Raw genomic sequence first — 19908 nt, 5'->3', positions numbered from 1 at the left:
CTAGAGCCCACGAGCCACAACTACTGAGCCTGTGCGCCTAGAGCCCGTGCTCTGCAACAAGAGAAGCCACCGTGGTGAGAAGCCCGTGCACCACCACAAAGAGTAGCCTCCACTCAACACAAATAGAGAAAGCCCACATGCAGCAACGAAGACCCAACAGCCAAAAATAAATAAATAAGAATACATGCGGTATACACTTAACAGTTCTTATCTCCTTGGCCCATGGGTGAGAAAGCTCAGAATACTGAACAAACAGTAATCTGATTTGAGACCTTTGTCTTTAGCTTAATAAATCCAGCTATGACCTTTGTAAACCACCCCCAAAGGGATTAAACATTTCAGAGCATAGAAAATATACTATACTGAATTTGGATAACTTTGGATAAACAAAGGTTGTATCCTTTTCATTTATTCAAAGGCACTTTCTTTCTTAGTAGGAAACGTATAATTCTGATTTCATTTATTCTATTTTCAAGGGCTTCCATTTGCTCCTCTCTGAAACAGACCCAAAATATGTCCTATGGACCTCTACCTTCCCTTTTACCCACCACATTCTTTCTTCCATGGGTACCCTCTTGTGCAGGTTGGTAGTGAGAAAGGGCAGGGTCAACCTGGGACCAAAACCCCAACCCACTGCTTCCTAGCCCAGTGACTTGGAGCACGTGATTAACCAGCCTGCACCTCATTTTCCTCTCTGTATATGCATCTGGCAGAGTGCTTATAGATTTGAAATAATATATGTACCATGCCTGGCTCATAATAACACTGAGAAAATTGTAGCTACTCTCTTCATCACATGGGTGCTGTCCTCTCCCCAGCTATAGGGTTTTTCTTTGCTAATTAAACAATTTGGCCATTCCCTCTGACACATTACTTTCACAACCCATTTACATCTACCATGAGACCAAATGAGCCACGAGGATCTTTGATTTATTTTAAAATTAGTGATACTCTTTAATTTTCTTCTGATGTGACCTGAATTTTAATGCCACATCATTATGTGAAATGGGCACTTGAAGAATAAGCCACTCTGGAATGTAAATTGGTGCAGAGTTGCCATATGATCCAGCAATCCCACTCCTAAGCATATATCTGGACAAAAGTATAATTCAAAAAGATACATGAACCCCTATGTTCAATAGCCAAGACATGGAAACAACCCAAATGTCCATCGACAGATGAATGAATAAAGATGTGGTACATATATACAATGGAATACTACTCAGCCATTAAAAAAGAATGAAACAGTCCCATGTGCAGCAACATGGATGGACCTAGAGATTATAATACTAAGTGAAGTGAGTAAGAGAAAGACAAATATATGATACCACTTACATGTGGAATCTAAAATACGGCACAAATAAACTTATCTATGAAACAGAAACAGACTCACAGACATAGAGAACAGACTTGTGGTTGCCAAGAGGGAGAGGAGGTGAGGGAAGGAAGTATTGGGAGTTTGGGATTAGCAGATGCAAACTAGTATATATAGGATGGATAAACAACAAGGTCCTATAGCGTAGAGACTGTCATACAGAGTGAAGTAAGTCAGAAAGAGAAAAACAAATATCGTATATTAACGCATATATGTGGAACCTAGAAAAATGGTAAAGATGAACCAGTTTGCAGGGTAGAAATAGAGACGCAGATGTAGAGAACAAACATATGCACACCAAGGGGGGAAAGTGGCGGTGGGGGGGGGTGGTAGTGGTGGTGTGATGAATTGGGCGATTGGGATTGACATGTATACACTGATGTGTATAAAATGTATAACTAATAAGAACCTGCTGTATAAGAATTTTTTTAAAGATAGTGAGTAAGCAACTGGCTCTTGTGAGACGTGAGCAGAATTCACAAGGTGTGCAGTTAAGTACAAACAGTTGGCAATCAGTAAGACATGTTCAAGATAGAAGGAATAAAATATATGGTTTTTTAAGAGGTAGAATATTCAGAGTGCTTACTTATATAGGGAAAATGATGGAAGGACCGAATCATAAGGTACAAATCAAGCCTCCTTCAGACTGACACACGTCACCTCTCAGTTGGCCAGCCATGGGGGCCACATTTTGGCTTTGCATGCACTCTGCCAAAGAAAGAAAGCTCATGGCTGCCCAGCAAACTAATTGGTTAGCTCCAGCTGTGGCCAGGCATCCTTGCCTCCGTATCAACAGACATGTGTTGACTCCACACACTCTGAGCTTGCTAAGCCCCCTTGTTCAAACTCAGCTCTGGTCTTTGCAACCACACCATGCAACAAAGAGAGAGTGGGGGAGAGGCAGTGGAAAGAAGGAAGAGGGAGAAAGGGAGGAGAGAAGGAAAGAGAAAGGACCTAGGAGGGGTTGAGTAACACAGGATTCAGTAACACGGTCCTTCTACTCCATCCTAATTGTGTCAACTTACCCCAACCCTCTTTTCTCTTGCTTTTCGATGTGCTTTCTGTCAATCAATAAACGATGTGATTGGAGCATCTTAACTTAGCCTGTGAGACTTTCTGTTCTATGACCTCTGGGATGGCTTGCCCGGGGTGTACTGAGAGGCTACCATCGCATCAAGGTAATTTCTCCTATGATGTATTTTTCCTTAGCATCGGAATTTCATTTGAGAGAAGAACCCGTTTATATTCTTCTACAAATCCATCAAATTGGTGTTCTTTTGCACCAGAGAGCAATAAAGCTTTTCCCCACATTTTTCTGGTGAAAGCAATTTTGATACCTTGTTAATGTTTGAAGAACTAGTAATTTCGTCTGAAATCGCAGCCTTTCCTTCCAGGCAATTGTTTCTAGATACATTCCCTGCTGTTATCTGACCTCCTTTTATTTTATCATCATGGAGTTTCAGATTGTTTGCTTTCGTTAAACTGATGGTCAGCACTCCAGGTGTCGCTGTTACCCTGACTAGGCTAGAGACACAGCTGTGCCAGGAAAAGCAGCAGAAACCCAAGCTCATGGGACAGTGGCCACAGCCCGCCTGAAATCACTCCTACCCGGGGGCATGCTTTCGTCTTTCTTTTCTTTCCTTCCTCCCTTCTTCCCTCCCTCCCCTTCCTTTCTCTACCCCTTCCTCTCTCCTTTTCTTCCTCTCTTCCCCCCTCTCTCTCATTCTCTCTTCTTTTTTCATCTTCTTTCATTTTTTACCCACAGCCCTCTTTCCCCTTCCCATCTCAGGAACCACACATGAATCCACTTGGGGCTCCACTCGGAATCATTTCTCTGCTCTAAAAATTAAGGTTTTGCTCACTATATCAAGCTTGCCTCCTGGACTTCTCAGAAAATGAGATCTCTCCTGGGAGATTTCTCAGTCCTTTGTGCACATAAGCCCCTGGAAGACCCACCCCACTAATTAGTCAGGCATGTTTATACTAATCTTAACTCAAGCACCAGCCTCTTGCTACATATACATAAAATGATGTCTTAACACCCAGGGGGAGGCTTGTAACAGGGTTAGTCTGTTTGGGGAAGGGATTAGGGGAAGTTTGGGTCATTCTCCCTCTGTGTCCTCCATGGTCACACAGACTGGATCACCCTCTGGCCAGGATAAAATCATGCACTGACTGGCTTGCACCTGGGGCCCTTCAACCAACCCCTGGGACATGGAAGATGATCTCACAAGCTGCTAGAAGTAGGCAGCTGAAGGTGGGGTCAATGGCACCAAAGCTGCAGGGCTGCTCCACAGTAGAGAGAACAGTGGTTTCCCAGAGCAAAATTGGGTACTATTAGAAGGATGGAAGAAAGGGAATTGATGATGCACAGGCAATAAGCCATGTGCACTGCACCCAGAACATGGAATCCTCCAGAGTATAGGTGCTCCATACACCCCTGAAGAATGTATTATTTTATGAGATTTTATCAACAAATTTCCTCTAAATCCACTATTTGCTTACTGAAAGTTAATGTAACTGAAAGTCACTTATCTCCTGTTCCTCACAGCTGCATTAAGCATTTTGAGAGACAGGATTGAGTCATTTCAGAAAAACGAATACAATTCTGCCTCCTGCTTCTTAAATGCGAACTGTTAAGAATGATTATTTAAGTTTCAATTTAACTACTGGCTGTTGAATTCAGCCATGCCATTCACTTAAGAACCAGGTGTATCAGTAGTCTTGTCTTCAATACCTTTCTTGCTTATTTCCATGCTGTGTTCCTAACAAAGTTAATTTCTTGCTGTAATACAATGTGATGCAGTCTTCCAAAATTGAAGTCCATTTCAGACTGTTTTCCACATTTTAAGCATACTTTTCTGTCAGGGTCAAGAAGAATCAAAGCTCAGGGGACATGATCTTGTATTGTCTTATTATCATTCAAATGAATCTTTTCCCAGCAATTTTCTGGGGGTTCTTCTGTATCTTTCGCCAGCTCCCAATCAGAGGGTCTCCGTATTTTTTTTTTTTTTTTTTCGGTACGCGGGCCTCTCACTGTTGTGGCCTCTCCCGTTGCGGAGCACAGGCTCCGGACGTGCAGGCTCAGCGGCCACGGCTCACGGGCCCAGCCGCTCCACGGCATGTGGGATCTTCCCAGACCGGGGCACGAACCCGTGTCCCCTGCATCGGCAGGCGGACTCTCAACCACTGCGCCACCAGGGAAGCCCGGGTCTCCGTATTTTAACTTGCAATATTACTTTCTGCTGAGCATAATGCATGGTTGGGTCAAAAGATCTGTAACTTGAATTCCAGCTCCCAGACTAATTCACCATGTTTACACAGAGGAAAACTTCTGTTTCCAGAGGGCACTCAGCTAACCTTTAGGGTGTGGTTTGTGCTTCGGTAGTAAAAGCAGTGTGATTTTACAAGTTCCGATCAGATACTTGGTTAGACCCAGCTTTCTCTAAGGAAACCAAAGGTTTATGGTTGCCCTTGCAACCAAGACCTGCCTGAGCTCTGACTCCTGACTAGAGATGACTGAAGATTTCAGTTTCTTGTAGGAGCTGGGGTGGAGGGTGTAGAAGAAGATGTGAGTGTGTTAAAATGTACCCAAGATCTGTTTCAATCACAGAATGTAAGGTAACAGACACAGAGACAATTGCCTTTAGAGAGGAGGCAAGTGTAAGTTACTTACACTACCCAAGAGGAGGGGGTGCGCCATGCTACACAGGGCACATGGGTTAATGCCGGGGTCAGTCAGGAGGCAGAAGGAGAGAAGGGAAAGCATGGCCCTCTACTGTAGTTGCTGCAGGAAGGAAGGAATGGGCAAGGCAGGGTAGGCAAGTTGAGCAAGCTCAGGTTTGGATGGTTTAATCGTTTCAGTGAGCTCGGGGCTATGGGGTGGTCTCTAGTGGTGGTTAGGGCAGGGGAAATATTGGCTCAGTGTGTGGGAGTCAAATAAAGGAGGAGGTTGGTGATAAAGCCTTTGAATTGGTTGGCTTGCACATGAAAGTCTCACAGGCAAGTTGTTTACTCTATCTGTAGGAATTAGCTAGCCCGGGGTGGGGGGGGGGCGGTCTCTCCAGGCTTAGCATCATAAAATACAGAAAATAGAAACCTCATTAATACAATGAAGTAAACAGAGAAGACATGAACATTTGCATGGATTGTATAAAGAAGCAGGGTAAGCATCGCACGTGTGAATCACAGGACAAATGTGTCCTGGATCATTGCTGGGCTTTCATGATGTCCTTCCTGTTTGCCTGCCCATTCAACAGCCACCCGATACCCCCTTGTTCTGCACCAGGCCCCTCTCACAAAGAACTTCTATTTACACCCAACTTAGAGCTCACGCACGTGGAGGTTTTTTCCCAAAGTGGTTTGAGCTGGAAAGCAGCTGGTCTTACACGAAGGTAACTTTGCTGTCTTCCTCTGTCTTTCTGCCAGTTGTCCTGGACCGAGATAAATGGGGGCAAAAAACTAGATTTGCCCGAGCAGCCACTGATGAACATGAGGAAACTCACTCTAGCACAGTGATGTAGTACAGAATGGAATGGTGATATTCAGTCTTCTCCCTCATTCCTGTATCCAATCACTGAGTCCTGCTGATTTTATCTTATAAATACATTCTTAAATGTTCCCTACTCCCAGTCATCTCTGGTGTCCCAGCCCTAGGTCAGGTCTTTATTATCTTTCACTCATATCAGAGCATTAACCTAATAAATGGTCTTCCTGTCTCTGGTCTTGCCTCCCTCAAATTCACTCTCCACACAGCTGAAGAAATCGTTTAAAATGTCAATCTAGCTCTGGCATTCCATGGCTAAATCCCTTCAACGTCTCCCTTGTCGGCAGAAGTAGTCCTCAGACTCTTCAGTTTACAGGATAATTTATTTTTAACTAGAAACTTACATAAAGATGCCAAATTTACATTTCTCTAAGGAAGGACAATTAAAAAAAAAACTATCTATCAAAGTCCTTCCATAAAGGAAAAGATCATTTAAAACTATGCACATACATACACACGCATGTGCACACAATGTGGTCTCAGAGAAACTGTCAGCCTCTTCCATTGAAAAAATTTAAGTTTGTGAAAAACTCTCCACACGTCCCCAAAGAAGTGAAATTGTTATCTCCCACTGGCTCCATTCTGCAGAGTCTAGCATGGTATTCAAGGCCTCCAGTGAGCTGGCCCCTGGCTGCCATTCTTGGCTTATCCCTCCCAGCCTAAGATGCAGCAGCTTGTCACTGCTCACCCACACCGAGCACCACTGAAACGCTTCCCACCTTCCCCTTGCTCAAGCTGTCTCTGTGGGTCATGCATGGATGGGCTGCCCCTCCCACGGCCATGCCACTCCTCTTCGTGGCTAACTTTGTTTACCATGCAGCACCCAGAAAAGGAGTTCCATCCTCAAGAACCACCCTCTCACTCCTTACACACTCATATCCCCATCCCTAGAGGTAAGTTTAAATAATTCAACAGTGCCTTGTGCAAATCACTTCCCTTATTCTTAACGTATTTATCTACATCGTGCCTTGCATAAGTATCTGCTTTTTCACCTCTTTCTTCCGCTAGATGGCAGTTCTACAGACGAGTAATCAGGCATGGCGTATTTTCATTTTTATGTCAACAGCATCTAGCATGGTGACTCTTGACATAACATGGGCATTCAAAAATGTTGACTAAAACAGGAAATGAATAGATAGCTATATTTCAAAAGACTATGTGATGATAAGAAATCTTATTATGAAACCATTTTAAATTCTTCAGAAAAAAAATAATGTATAAATTAATTTTTATTGGGTTTACTTTTTTAATTTATTTTTTATTGAAGTATACTTGAATTACAATGTTGTGTTAATTACTGCTGTACAGCAAAGTGACTCAGTTTTATATATATATATATATATATATATATATGCCTTCTTTTTCATATTCTTTTCCATTATGGTTTATCCCAGGATATTATTGAGTATACTTTTACTTCAGCCTTCTTTAGGTAGGTGGCACCACCTTACAAAAATAAGACAAGCACTTCATTCTCTGCCCCAACTCATTTTATTAATTCAAGAGGGCAGTCAATTCTCTGCCTATTCCCAAATCCACAGATACCTTATCACCTAGAAAAATTTGAGGATAGGAAAGTTTTGCTTAGTGTTCTAAAACTTTCAGTCAAAAAAAAAAATGACAGATGCTAAACATGTTTTTTGTTGCTGTGATGATGCATGCCTCAGTGTAATGCTTATTCCCTGAAGAAAGTGTCTTTAAAAACTGGCCACAGGATAATTATAATACCCTTGATGGTAGTTTCTGTTAAAACATTGCTGGGAATAATCCTGATCCTGGCTTAGAGCTCCATTGTGAAACCCAGGATTTCCAACCCTATAAATGGTGTCAGAGCAAGCCAACTGCACCTAATGAGTATTTTACCTTAGTGTTTCCAGTGCTCACTAATATGAGGGCACACGTGAGAAAATGACCGAAAATGAGGGCTCTGGAATCAGATTACTTGTTTTTTTTTTTTTTTTTTTTTGCGGTATGTGGACCTCTCCCATTGCGGGACACAGGCTCCGGACGCCCAGGCTCAGCGGCCATGGCTCACGGGCCCAGCCGATCCGCAGCATGTAGGATCCTCCCGGACCAGGGCACAAACCCGTGTCCCCTGCATCGACAGGCGGACTCTCAACCACTGTGCCACCAGGGAAGCCCTGATTACTTGAGTTTTAAACCTGCATCCTTCACTTGCTGGCCAACTGACCTCGGACAATTTACTTAAATTGTATCTTCCTTGAAAGTCTTATCCAGAAAATGGGGACAAATTAGTATGCAGTTCATAAGGCTGTTGTGAGGATTAAATGATACAATCTACCTAAAGTGCTTGGCTCTCAAATAATTTCTTTTTCACTTGCTCTCTTTCCTGCCTCCCCATGTGGGACTCCAGCCCGCTGAATTCTACCTACTACAAACACATGAAGTATACTGTCCACTTAGCTGTTCTGAAATTGCCCTGCTTCTTCACTCTGCTCCAGCTCTCTGAAAACTTACCACCCTCACCTCATAATGTTCTCCAAGTACTGTAGTGTCCCACCGTAGTAGTGCCGAAGCTTCCCAGCACTGTCACCCAGCAGTGTCACAATGGAGCCCCTTAGGTGCCGAAGACATTGGTCCTGGCACCCGAAGGTCTAAGGCTCTTTCAGATTGCACTGATGACACACCATCCTTACCACTCCGCCCCCACTGCATCCCCCTTTAGTCCATAAGGATTGGGCTCAGGACGGAGCCAAGGAAACAACACAAAGTTCTCGGAATTACTCTCACTTCTGTCTTTCTAGGTCAAGCTGGAGGTACCAAGAGGGGAACTCGCTCCCAGGAGATTCCTTGGTCTCTCAAAACAAAAAAATGGAGCCAACTAATTTTCTGGTCATACCTAACAAGTCAGAACCCAGCTGCTGGTGAGCACAGCATCATTCAAAAAGGGCGCTTCCCCTTGATATAAGGATAGCCTGCAGCTCTTTCTTGGTCATCCCAAGCCAAACTCTCTCAAAGTTAGAAATAAGGGAAATAACTGTTATCGCTAGGCTTGCTCTGCAGGTTACTTTGGGGACCGACATAAGGATTTACCTCTAGTACATAAGCCTTGAAAGCCTGGCCCTATCAGAAACTCCAGACACATCCAGCAGGAGCCAGAATTGCTCACTGTCACAAACTGACAATGACAAAAAGAAAATGCTTTCTAAACTTCTCCATTTCTTTATTGCATGTGTTTTTTGTCCTGGATTATCTTTCTAGATATGTGACTAAAGTGAAGTTCAACTGAACTGTAACATGTTAGATATCAACACTTGCAAAATGCAGGCTTTCCTGGTTTCCAGAAACTAAAAAATTTTACATTTCCTTGTTACTATATAAAAATGTCAGCTGGATGAGACCATGTACATTTATGAATTCAAAGGAATAGCAGTAAGCTCAAGAAATTTCAGTTGCTTATAACAAAACACCAAAAGCAGCCAAGCATGAAGCACTATTTCATACTGAAAGTGGCTGGAATGAAAACTTTGGTTCTTTGAGAGGCAGTGTGGTTTTCTAGAAAGATCTTTGGTTCCAACTCTACCATTAACTAGCTTTGCAACCTTGGGCTTCATTTATGGGGAAGTGAAGACTTTTAACAATCCGGCACCAACCAGCTTCCCAATGAATATTTTCAACTTCTCATTTTTACCCTATTTCCAGCCCTCTTCCCTTCCTCTCTCCTATCACACTGCCTTTTCACTCCCTTATTTTGCAAAGCAATTAATTCATCCATTTCTTTGCAGGCTAAGAACCTTCCTCTCCACTCTCAAAGAGGCCATCAGGACATTTTCCAAAACAAAGTGACTTCTCTCCTGATATAAATTTTACCCATGGTGTTAGTGTATCAAAGTCCTTATTTTTAATACAGTAGCAACTTTTTCTTCCACTTACATTGGTACAATAACAGGCTTTCAATGAGCTTACTGAATAAATGAAAATTAATTATTGTTTTTATACCTACCATGTTTTTTAATTGAGGTAACACTGGTTTATAAAATTATGTAAATTTCATGTGTACATTATAATTCGACTTTTGTATATACTACAGTGTGCACACCACCAAAAGTTTAGTTACCATTCCATCACCATACAATTGACCCCCTTTACCCACTTTGACCTTTCCCTCTCCCTTCCCTTCTAGTAACCATCAATATGTCCTCTGTATCTATGTACTTGTTTTTGTTTTGCTTCGGTTGTTTATTTTGGGTTTTTAAAATATTCCACATCTGAGTGAAATTATACAGTATTTGTCTTTCCCTGTCTGACTTATTTCACTTAGTATAATACCCTTCAACAAGAGCTATCCCTGTTGTTGCAAATGGCAGGATTTCCTTCTTTTTTATGGCCAAGTAGTATTCCATCGTATACAGGTGTACATGTATGTATGTATGTATATTACATCTTCTTTATCTATTCACTTGTTGATGAACAGCTAGGTTGCTTCCACATCTTGGCTTTTATAAACAATGGCACAATGTAGATAGGGTACATGTAACTTTTTTAATTAGTGTTTTCATATTCTTCAGATAAATACCCAGAAGTGAAATGGCAGTTCTATTTTTAATTTGTTGAGGAACCTCCATACCGCTTTCCATAGTAACTGCACCAATTTACATTCCCACCACCAGTGCACAAGGGCTCCCTTTTCTCTGCATCCATTCCAACACTTGCTATTTCTTGTCTTTTTGATAATAGTCATTCTAACAAGACTGACATTATATCTCATTGTGGTTTTGATTTGCATTTCCCTAATAATTCGTCATGTTGAGAATATTTTCACATGCCTGTTGGCCGCTTGTATGCCTTCCTTGGAAAAATGTCTATACAGATCCTCTGCCCAATTTTTAATCAGCTGTTTATTATGTTGTTGAGTTGTATGAGTTCTTTATTTCAGATATTCACCCCTTATTGGATATAAGATAGGTTATCGGGCTTCCCTGGTGGCATAGTGGTTGAGAGTCCGCCTGCTGATGCAGGGGACACGGGTTCGTGCCCTGATCCGGGAAGATCCCACATGCCGCGGAGTGGCTGGGCCTGTGAGCCATGGCCGCTGAGCCTGCGCATCCGGAGCCTATGCTCTGCAACGGGAGAGGCCACAGCAGTGAGAGGCCCACGTACCGCAAAAAAAAAAAAAAAAAAAGGTTGCCTTTCATTTTGTTTATGGTTCCCTTTGGTGTGCAGAAACTTTATTTTGATGTAGTCCCATTTGTTTATTTTTGCTTTTGTTTGCCTTGCCTGAGGTGACAGATCCAGGAAGAAGTTGCTAAAACCGATGTCAAAGAGCATACTGCCTAGGGCTTCCCTGGTGGCGCAGTGGTTGAGAGTCTGCCTGCTGCAGGGCACATGGGTTCGTGCCCCGGTCTGGGAAGATCCCACATGCCGCGGAGCGGCTACGCCCGTGAGCCATGGCCGCTGAGCCTGCGCGTCCGGAGCCTGTGCTTCGCAACAGGAGAGGCCACAACAGTGAGAGGCCCACGTACGGCAAAAAAAAAAAAAAAAAAAAAAAAAAAAAAGCATACTGCCTATGTTTTCCTCTAGGAGTTTTATGGTTTTAGGCCTTATATTTAAGTCTTTAATTCATTTTGAGTTAATTTTTGTGTATGACATAAGATAGTGGTCTAATTTCATTCTTTTGCTTGTGACAGTCCAGTTTTCCCAGCACCATTTAGAGAGGAGACTGTCCTTTCTCCATTGTATATTTTTTATTCCTTTCTCTTAAATTAATTGTCCATATATGTGTGGATTAATTTCTGGGCTTTCAGTTCTGTTCCACTGGATATGTGTGTCTACTTCTGCCAATACCATGCTGTTTTGATTACTATAGCTTTGTAGAATAATTTGAAATCGGGGAGTGTGATACCTCCAGCTTTGTTCTTTCTTCTCAAGATTGCTTTGGCTATTCAGAGTCTCTATGGTTCTATATAAACTTTAAGATTTTTGTTCTATTTCTGTGAAAAAATGTCTCTGAGATTTTGATAGGAATGGTGTTGAATCTATGGACTGCTTTATGTTATATGGACATTTTAACAATGTTCATTCTTGCAATCCATGAGCATGAAATATCTTTCCTTTTTTTTGTGTGTCTTCTTCAGTTTCTTTCATCAATGTCTTATAGTTTTCAGTGTACAGGTCTTTCAGATCCTTGGTTAAATTTATTCCTAGGTATTTTATTTTCTTTGTTGCAAAAGCAAATGAATTGTTCTCTTAGTTTCTCTTTCTGCTAGTTGACTGTTAGTGTATAGAAACACAACAGATTTTTATATATCGATTTTCTCTCCTCAACTTTACTGTATTCTTTTATCATTTCAACAGTTTTTTTGGTGGAGTCTTTAGGATTTTCTATATATAAAATCATGTCATCCACAAAGAGTGCTGGTTTTAATTCTTCCTTTCAAATATGGATGCATTTTATTTCTTTTTCTTGCCTAATTGTTCTGGCTAGGACTTGCAGTACTATGCTGGGTAAGAGTGGCGAGAGTGGGCAATTTTGTCTTGTTCCTGATCTTCGAGTGATAGTTTTCAGTTTTTCACCATTGAGTATGATGTTAACTGTGGATTTGTCATATATGGTCTTCATTATGTTGAGGTACAACCTTTCTATACCCAATTTAAGGAGAGTTTTTATTATAAATGGAGGTTGAACCTTGTCAAATGTTTTTTATGCATCTATTAAGATGATCATATGATGTTTATCCTTCATTTTGTTAAAATGGTGTATCATCTTGATTGATTTGCAGATGTTGAACCATCCTTACATTTCTGGAATAAATCCCACTTGATCCTGATGTATCATCCTTTTAATGTATAGCTGTATTTGGTTTGCAAATATTTTGTTGAGGATTTTTGTATCTGTGTTCCTCAGAGATATTGCCTGTAATTTTCTTGTGTTGTCCTTGTCTGGTTTTGGTCTCAGGGTAATATTAGCCTCATAAAATGAGGTAGGCAGCATTCCCTCCTCTTCAACTTTTTGGAAGAGTTTGAGAAGAACAGGTATTAAATCTTCTTTAAATGTTTAGTAGAATTCACCAATCAATGAAGCCATCTAGTCAGGACTTTAGTTTTTTGGGAAGTTTTAAATTATTGCTTCCATCTCCTTAATAGTGATCTGTCAATTCAGATTTTCTATTGCTTCATTCAGTCTCAGAAGGTCATATGAGTCTAAGAATTTATCCATTTTTTTCCTAGGTTTTCCAATTTGTTGGTGCATAGCTGTTCACAGGAGTCTCACAGTCCTTTGTATCTCTGTGCTATTCATTGTAACTTCTCTTTTGTTTCTGATTTTATTTTAGTCTTCTCTCTTTTTTTCTTAGTGAGTCTAGCTAAAGCTTGTCAGTTTTATTTTTTCAAAGAACCAGTTCTTAGTTTCACTGATCTTTTCTATTGTCTTTTTAGTCTCCATTTCATTTATTTCCACTCTGATCTTTATTATTTCTTTCCTTCTACTGACTTTGTGCTTAGTTTGTTCTTCTTTTTCTAGTTCCTTTAGGTGTAGGGTTAGATTGTTTATTTGAAAATTTTCTTGTTTCTTTTGGTAAGCCTGTATTGCTATAAACTTCCCTCTTAGTAACACTTTTGCTGCATCCCATAGATTTTGGTATGTCATTTTTTTCATTTTCACTTGCCTTCAGGTTTGTTTTTTTTTCTCCTTGATTTCTTCATTGACTCAGTAGTTGTTCAGTAGCATGTTGTTTAGCCTCCATCTATTTGTGATTTTTCTAGCTTTCTTCTTGTAGTTGATGTCTAGTTTTATACTGTTTTTGTCAGAAAAAAAGTGCTTGATATAATTTCAGTCTTCTTAAATTTATTGAGACTCTTTTGTGTCCCAACATATGGTCTATCCTTGAGAATATTCCATATGCACTTGAGAAGAATGTATTCTGCTGCATTTGGATGGAATGTTTTATATATATCTATTAAGTCTATCAGGTTTAATGTTTCATTTAAGGTCAGTGTTTCCTGGTTGACTTTCTGTCTGGATGACATATCCATTAATGTAAGCATGCTGTTAAAACCTCCTACTATTATCGTGTTGCTGTCAACTTCTCCCTTTAGGTCTGTTAATAATTGTTTTATATATTTTGGTGCGCCTATGTTAAATGCATATATATTAATAAATATTACACCTTCTTGATGGTTGTTCCCTTTATCATTACAAAATGTCATTCTTTGTCTCTTGGTTTGTTTGCTTTGGTTTGGTTTTTTTGGCTTGAAGTCTATTTTATCTGATATGAGTATAGCTACACCCACTTTCTTTTGGCTTCCCATTTGCTCAAAGTATCATCTTCCATCCCATCACTTTGAGCCTATATTTGTCTTTAGAGCTGAGATGAGTCTCCTGGAGGCATTATATAGTTGGGTCTTGCTTATTACTCCACCCACAGCCACTTTGTGTCTTTTGATCAGTGGATTCAATCCATTTACATTTAGGATGATTATTAATAAATGAGGACTTAATACTTCCATTTTACCTTTTGTTTACTTCTTGCTCTATATGTCCATTGTCTCCTTTTCCTTGTGTTTCTGTCTGCCATTTTAGTTTGGTGGTTTTCTATGATGTTTTTCTCAGTTTCCTCTTTTTTGATGTTTTGTGTCTCAGCTCTAGATTTATGTTTTGTGGTTACATGAGGTTTATATAAAACATCTCATAGACAAAATAGTCCTTTTTCTGCTGCTGGCATCTAACCTTCATTTGACAATATGGCTTCTGTCCTTTTCTTCTTACCCTTTTATGTTTTTGTTGTCTCAAATTATCTCTTTTTATGTGTAAATTTATTACCAAATTGAAGTACCTATAGTTATTTTCACTGCTTTTCTCCCTTTAACCTTTAAACTACAATTAAGTATTTAACAACCTATTCTGATATAAAATTGCAATTTTTTGCTTCTATTTATCACCTTACTTAAAATTTTGTGTACTTTTGCCTTTTCATTTCAGGTAAAAGAGCTCCTTTAAACACCTCATATAAAGCAAGAAGTGCTGTTGTGTTTGTCTTGGAAAGCCTTTATTCCTCCTTCGTATCTGAAGGATAACTTTGCTGGGTAGAGTATTCTTGGCTGACAGTTTTTATCTTTCAGTATTTTCAGTATGTCACTTCACTCTCTCCTGTCCTGTAAAGTTCCTACTGAGAAATCTGCTGATAGTCTAATGGAGGTTCCTCGGTAGGGATAACATTCGTTTTTCTCTGGCTCCTTTTAAAATTCTTTCTTTGTCATTAATTTTTGGCACTTTTAATATAATGTGTCTTGGAAAAGGTCTTTTTGTGCTGAGGTAATTAGATATTCTCTTAGCTTCATGGACTTGTATATCCAGTCCCTTCCCCAGGTTTGGGAACTTCTCAACTATTATTCCTTTAAATAAACTCTCTGCTCCCTTCTCCCTCTGGGATACTCATTATCCTTATGTTGCCCTTCCTAATGGGAGTCAGATAGTTCTCTCAGAATTTCTTAATTAAAAAAAAATCTTAGTTCTTTCTTATCTTCTACCAGAATTCTTTTCTAGATTTTTTTAAGTGACAAACCATCTTTTTATTGTTCACTGAAAAATACAGGTCTGGAAAGAGTCTATTGCCTTCTGTATTAAATTCAAGGTCTGATATTGCAGGTATATATGACATAACAGTATAACTTATATAAAATGATACATATTGTACATAGAGACAGTGCCCACCCCTCTAAACACTAAAAGGTAATGGAATGAAGTAAAGCTTTTTTACTAAATGAGAAATATAAACATTGCAATCATAAACAAAGTGCTCTAAGCAAAGAACTTTAAAATTGTTTTGTTGTGACATCTACTTTGCTTACCTGCAGTAAGGGATGGTGGGGTCCAGTAAAAACTTAACTAACAAAAAGCTAGCACTCTCAAGGAGCTCTTCCCAGGAAGCAGGTTGCAGATGCCTGAGATGGGCTGCCACCTTGTCTTCCCTGGAGCCCTCAGGCCCACTCTAACTGCTAATCCCTGTCTTGAGGCTAGTTTGATGAACTAGTGGGAGGGCTAGTGGGAAGAGTACTGGGTAGGAGGAAGCTTCTGTCTCGACTGCTTATCTTGCACCAAGTCTATGGATAAGAACACCTAGCATTTTTAATGTGTATCTGCCACTCTCAGCAAACACTGAAATGTGCTTGAAAAGATATTAACATTGGGAACAAAAGCCATTTTCTACACAGTCTGCAGATACCATTTATTCCTTTCAGCCATGTTTTCACTAAGATGCTCTAAAAGAGGCTTCTACTACTATAATATATTGCCAGTCAGGCAGGCCGGGATTGAGGGTAACAAAGCTTCGCCAGTTACAATTACTAATTCATATCAGTTAAAAATGAATACAAATTTATTAGAAAGCCAAAATCAACCTCTATTATTCACATGGCAACATACTGAAGTGTTGCAACAATATTCACATTCCAAGGTCAACTTTAACTATAGCCACACTTCCCTCCAAAACACAGAAAGCCCTGGGTGGAGGAGAACATACAAGATTAACACCACTACCTCCTCTCCAAATACTATCAGGGCTCAGAAAGTTCATTATAGATAACAAATGCAAAAGAAGAAAAAAATGCATCTCAATATACACACAACAACAGAGTAAGACTACTCTCCCTCTGGGCTTCTTTGGCATCAGGCAAAGCAAGGCTATTTGCAACAGTGGTGCCTAAGCTGACTATAGCAATGCTCACCAGAGAAATAAGGATTACAAAGTTCCTTTATTCATAGGTAATCAGGGAGTATTAAATGATTTCCTGAACTAAGATAGCAGTGTCACTATAAAGGAAAATTTTCTTCTTGCCTGAGATGTTTTTATTAATGAGATTTCACAACATTCCAGATTTTTTACTTAGTATTAAACTATTAATGCACAGAGGAATCCTCATAGCTCAAGTATGAACAATATTAACATTCTCAGATATTGGTACACTTTACAGATCAGCAAATATTTTATCAGACTATCCATTTAAGAGATGTGTAAGTCAACAGTAATAACCAACTCTATATTTTTCTTATCCTGTTCATCAAAGAACACCACACTCCAATAGGAATGAAGCCCAGTTCAATGAGTATCTTGTTCCCCTCAGCTGTGCACAGTAAATTTCACTATTCAATCTCTATGTCCTTGACTCTTCCTGTGACTCATCTAGTCTAAGGAAAGTCTTGTATAATGGTGGAAAATTGCAAACCCCGGTGGAGGCATTAGTATTAGTGCTGAAGTAAACTTTAGGAGAATAACTATAATTGCTTATGGGACTGTTTGCAGCCTTACTGGAAACCCTACTCCTCCTGCATATGTAGATTGAAAAATTCTAATAATTTAAACATGAGAGGGGATTTCACTGATAAAGGTCTAGTTCCCGTGTAAGGTTCTGGTCCCTGGAAAGATATGTGACTAGCCCAAAACACTGGCTATGTTTCCATTTTAAACCTGTCCATCACAGTATTGTCAAATTCTCCCATCTATCATGTCACTGGTGAGCCCTCTCATTGCTGCTTCTATGTCTTTTGGATGCTCCACTGCACACAGGGGATTCACTGAGGTTCTCACTTTAATGTATAGGGAATTTCCATTTCACACCATCAGCTCCCTAAAAACCATCAACTGGGAACAACTTCTAGTTAATAAAGGCACAAATTACTCTTTATAAAGGGAAACAAAAGGGTTGTTTGGAAGCTGAATGAACATCTTAGATGCTCCTGTAAAGGGAATGCTGTATCTGCTACCAAAACCCAGAGACATCTACTAGATCTAAAGAATATATGGCATAAGTAAAAGCATGAATTTGGCAGTTTAAGACACATTTCCAATTTTCCACTACACCATTTAGGGAGAGGTGTTAGTTAGTATTACAGGAGCAAATTGTAAGTGTCAACCCCACCCTACTGGCTTGTTTTCCTCCTGCTTTTGGTAAACTTCTGCCAGCTCCAGTGAAGCCTGTCCCAGGGTACATCACTCAGCAACCTGCAGAGCTGCTCAGAAATAGATCATGGGCTTCACCTCGACTAGTCTAGCACCTAGCACTCAGCTGGTAAACACTGCCTTAGGGCAGAGCCTATGAAAAGCCTTAAGCCCAGGAAAGACTTGCAGAAGTTGCACAAAAACTCTTGGTTTCAGAATATCTTCCCAGGAAGTCAGAAAATATTGGTTTTTAGTTAAAGAAATGGAATCTACGCTCAAAAACAATGTAATACCTCAGAAAAGCAAAATCGAGAATGGAAAAACTACAGAAAAATATACCTCATTAATCAATAGTTTACTTTGGCTAAATGATCATTAGTAAGTCAGTGCAATTTATTACTGTAGTTAGAAGCACAGCCCACCATGTTCTCACGAAACAGGGTACAACTGAAGCGTGGGAAAACAGTTCACAGAGATGATAGCCCTTTAGCCTTTTGTCATTTCAGAACTTCAAAAGACAAAGGCTAACCAGGATTTGACATTCAGATACTTGCTTGCTAAGCACAAGCTGAGTTAGGAGATAGCTAAACATCTGATTCTTATTCAGTTACAGGGTTCTCAGGAAGTTCCTATTTGGACATCGATGGTTCTCAAACTGGCTGTACATCGAAGTCATCTAGGAAGCTTTAAAAATTACCAAATGCCCAGATCAATTAAATCTGGAGGGTGGAGCCCAGAAATCAGTATTCTTTATGTTTCCCCAGGCGATTCTAACATGCAGTCAGTCTATACACCACTGATGTATCCCTTTCAGAAAGCTGTTGCATGAAAGCCATATTGTATCCAGATAATTTTGTTTTTTCTAACTCCCACCAGGAAAAGGGATTTTTAGAAAAAGGCACAGCTGTGCTTCTCTCAAGAGGCAGCTTAGTGTTTGGTAAGCGCTGGTTGTCACAGGTTATCTGGAGCGCGGGTTGAAGAGGAGGGAGCCCTTATCTTGGCAGAGCAGGCAGAGTTTCAGGCTTTGGCAGCTGCCTCCAAAAGCAAAGGATGCCCAGATGCCCCTGAGCACCAGGATGATGTACGCTGACACCAGATTTAATCCGTAACGAGGATTTATGAAGGTCAGGGCTGACACCGGCAGATGGGTGGGAAGAACTACAGAAGGGCCTCCCACTTTCTCTGCTCACAGCCGTCAGAAAACGCGAATGCCCCAGAACCCATGCGGCAATATGATCACCAACGTCAGGAAAGCTGAACTTAGGAAGAACTGGGGAGGGTTTCCATGAATGCCCACTGTGCCCGGCCCCAAGGAGTCAGACAGGGTATTTACAAAGGAAAATGCTCCCCTCATCATTCCAAAGCCCAAGGCAGAAACATAAGCCAGCAATCGCACAGAGGGTGCTATGTCATCTGGGTTTATACTCTTCAAAGCTTCACTGGCTTTTTTTTAAAGTTCGTAATATGCAAACTGGAACAGTTCTTGGATAAGGACTGAGACTAACATGCCAAAGATCAGCAGGTATTTCTGTACTGGTCCATCTTTGTTGTCAGCAGTGATTGCTGCCATGGACCAAACAAGGGAGGAAAGCAGCAGAGACACCAACCAGAAGCTCTGATGATGAGGAAGATGATGTGCAAGGGCCCAGCGGTGACGGTGCAGATGTACAGGGCTAGCACAGGACCGAAGGCTATGAAGGCGCAGCCCGAGAACAAGGCCACTGTCAAGGCCATCACCCGGGGGCCTGGGGGGAACGCAGGGGCACTGAGCACTGACAGAGCTGAGCCTGCGGGCAAAGGTGCAGGGCAGAGTGGAGGGACAGAGGTGGGCTCTGTTGCTAGATTTTTTTCTTAAAGCTGGTGAATTCGCTCTTCCATATCATCTGCTCTATTTCCAATGCATTCTTCATCTCATTTATTGAGTTCTTTAGCTCCAGAACTTCCGGGGTTTTTAGCATTTCTACCTCCTCGGTAACATATTCCTTCTGTTCATTAATTTTACTCCTGAACTCACTGAACTGCCTTTCTGAGTCTTCTTGTAGCTTGTTGAGTTTCTTCACAACAGCTATTTCGAATTCTCTATCAGTTAGATC

General features: G+C 40.6%; 1 pseudogene across 1 annotated transcript; it reads right to left on the bottom strand.

The window, feature by feature from the left end:
• Window positions 1–18773: 18773 nt before the first annotated feature.
• LOC309812144 (gamma-secretase subunit APH-1B-like) lies at window positions 18774–19620 on the bottom strand (annotated as a pseudogene). Its single transcript has one exon. The product of its transcript is annotated as a gamma-secretase subunit APH-1B-like (transcript).
• Window positions 19621–19908: the final 288 nt, after the last annotated feature.

Source organism: Mesoplodon mirus (assembly GCF_964341445.2).
Source record: "Mesoplodon mirus genome assembly, chromosome: 11".
NCBI classification, from domain to species: Eukaryota; Metazoa; Chordata; class Mammalia; order Artiodactyla; family Ziphiidae; genus Mesoplodon; species Mesoplodon mirus.
Note: the sequence above shows the minus strand (reverse complement) of the source record. Positions and strands in the feature narration are given on the sequence as shown.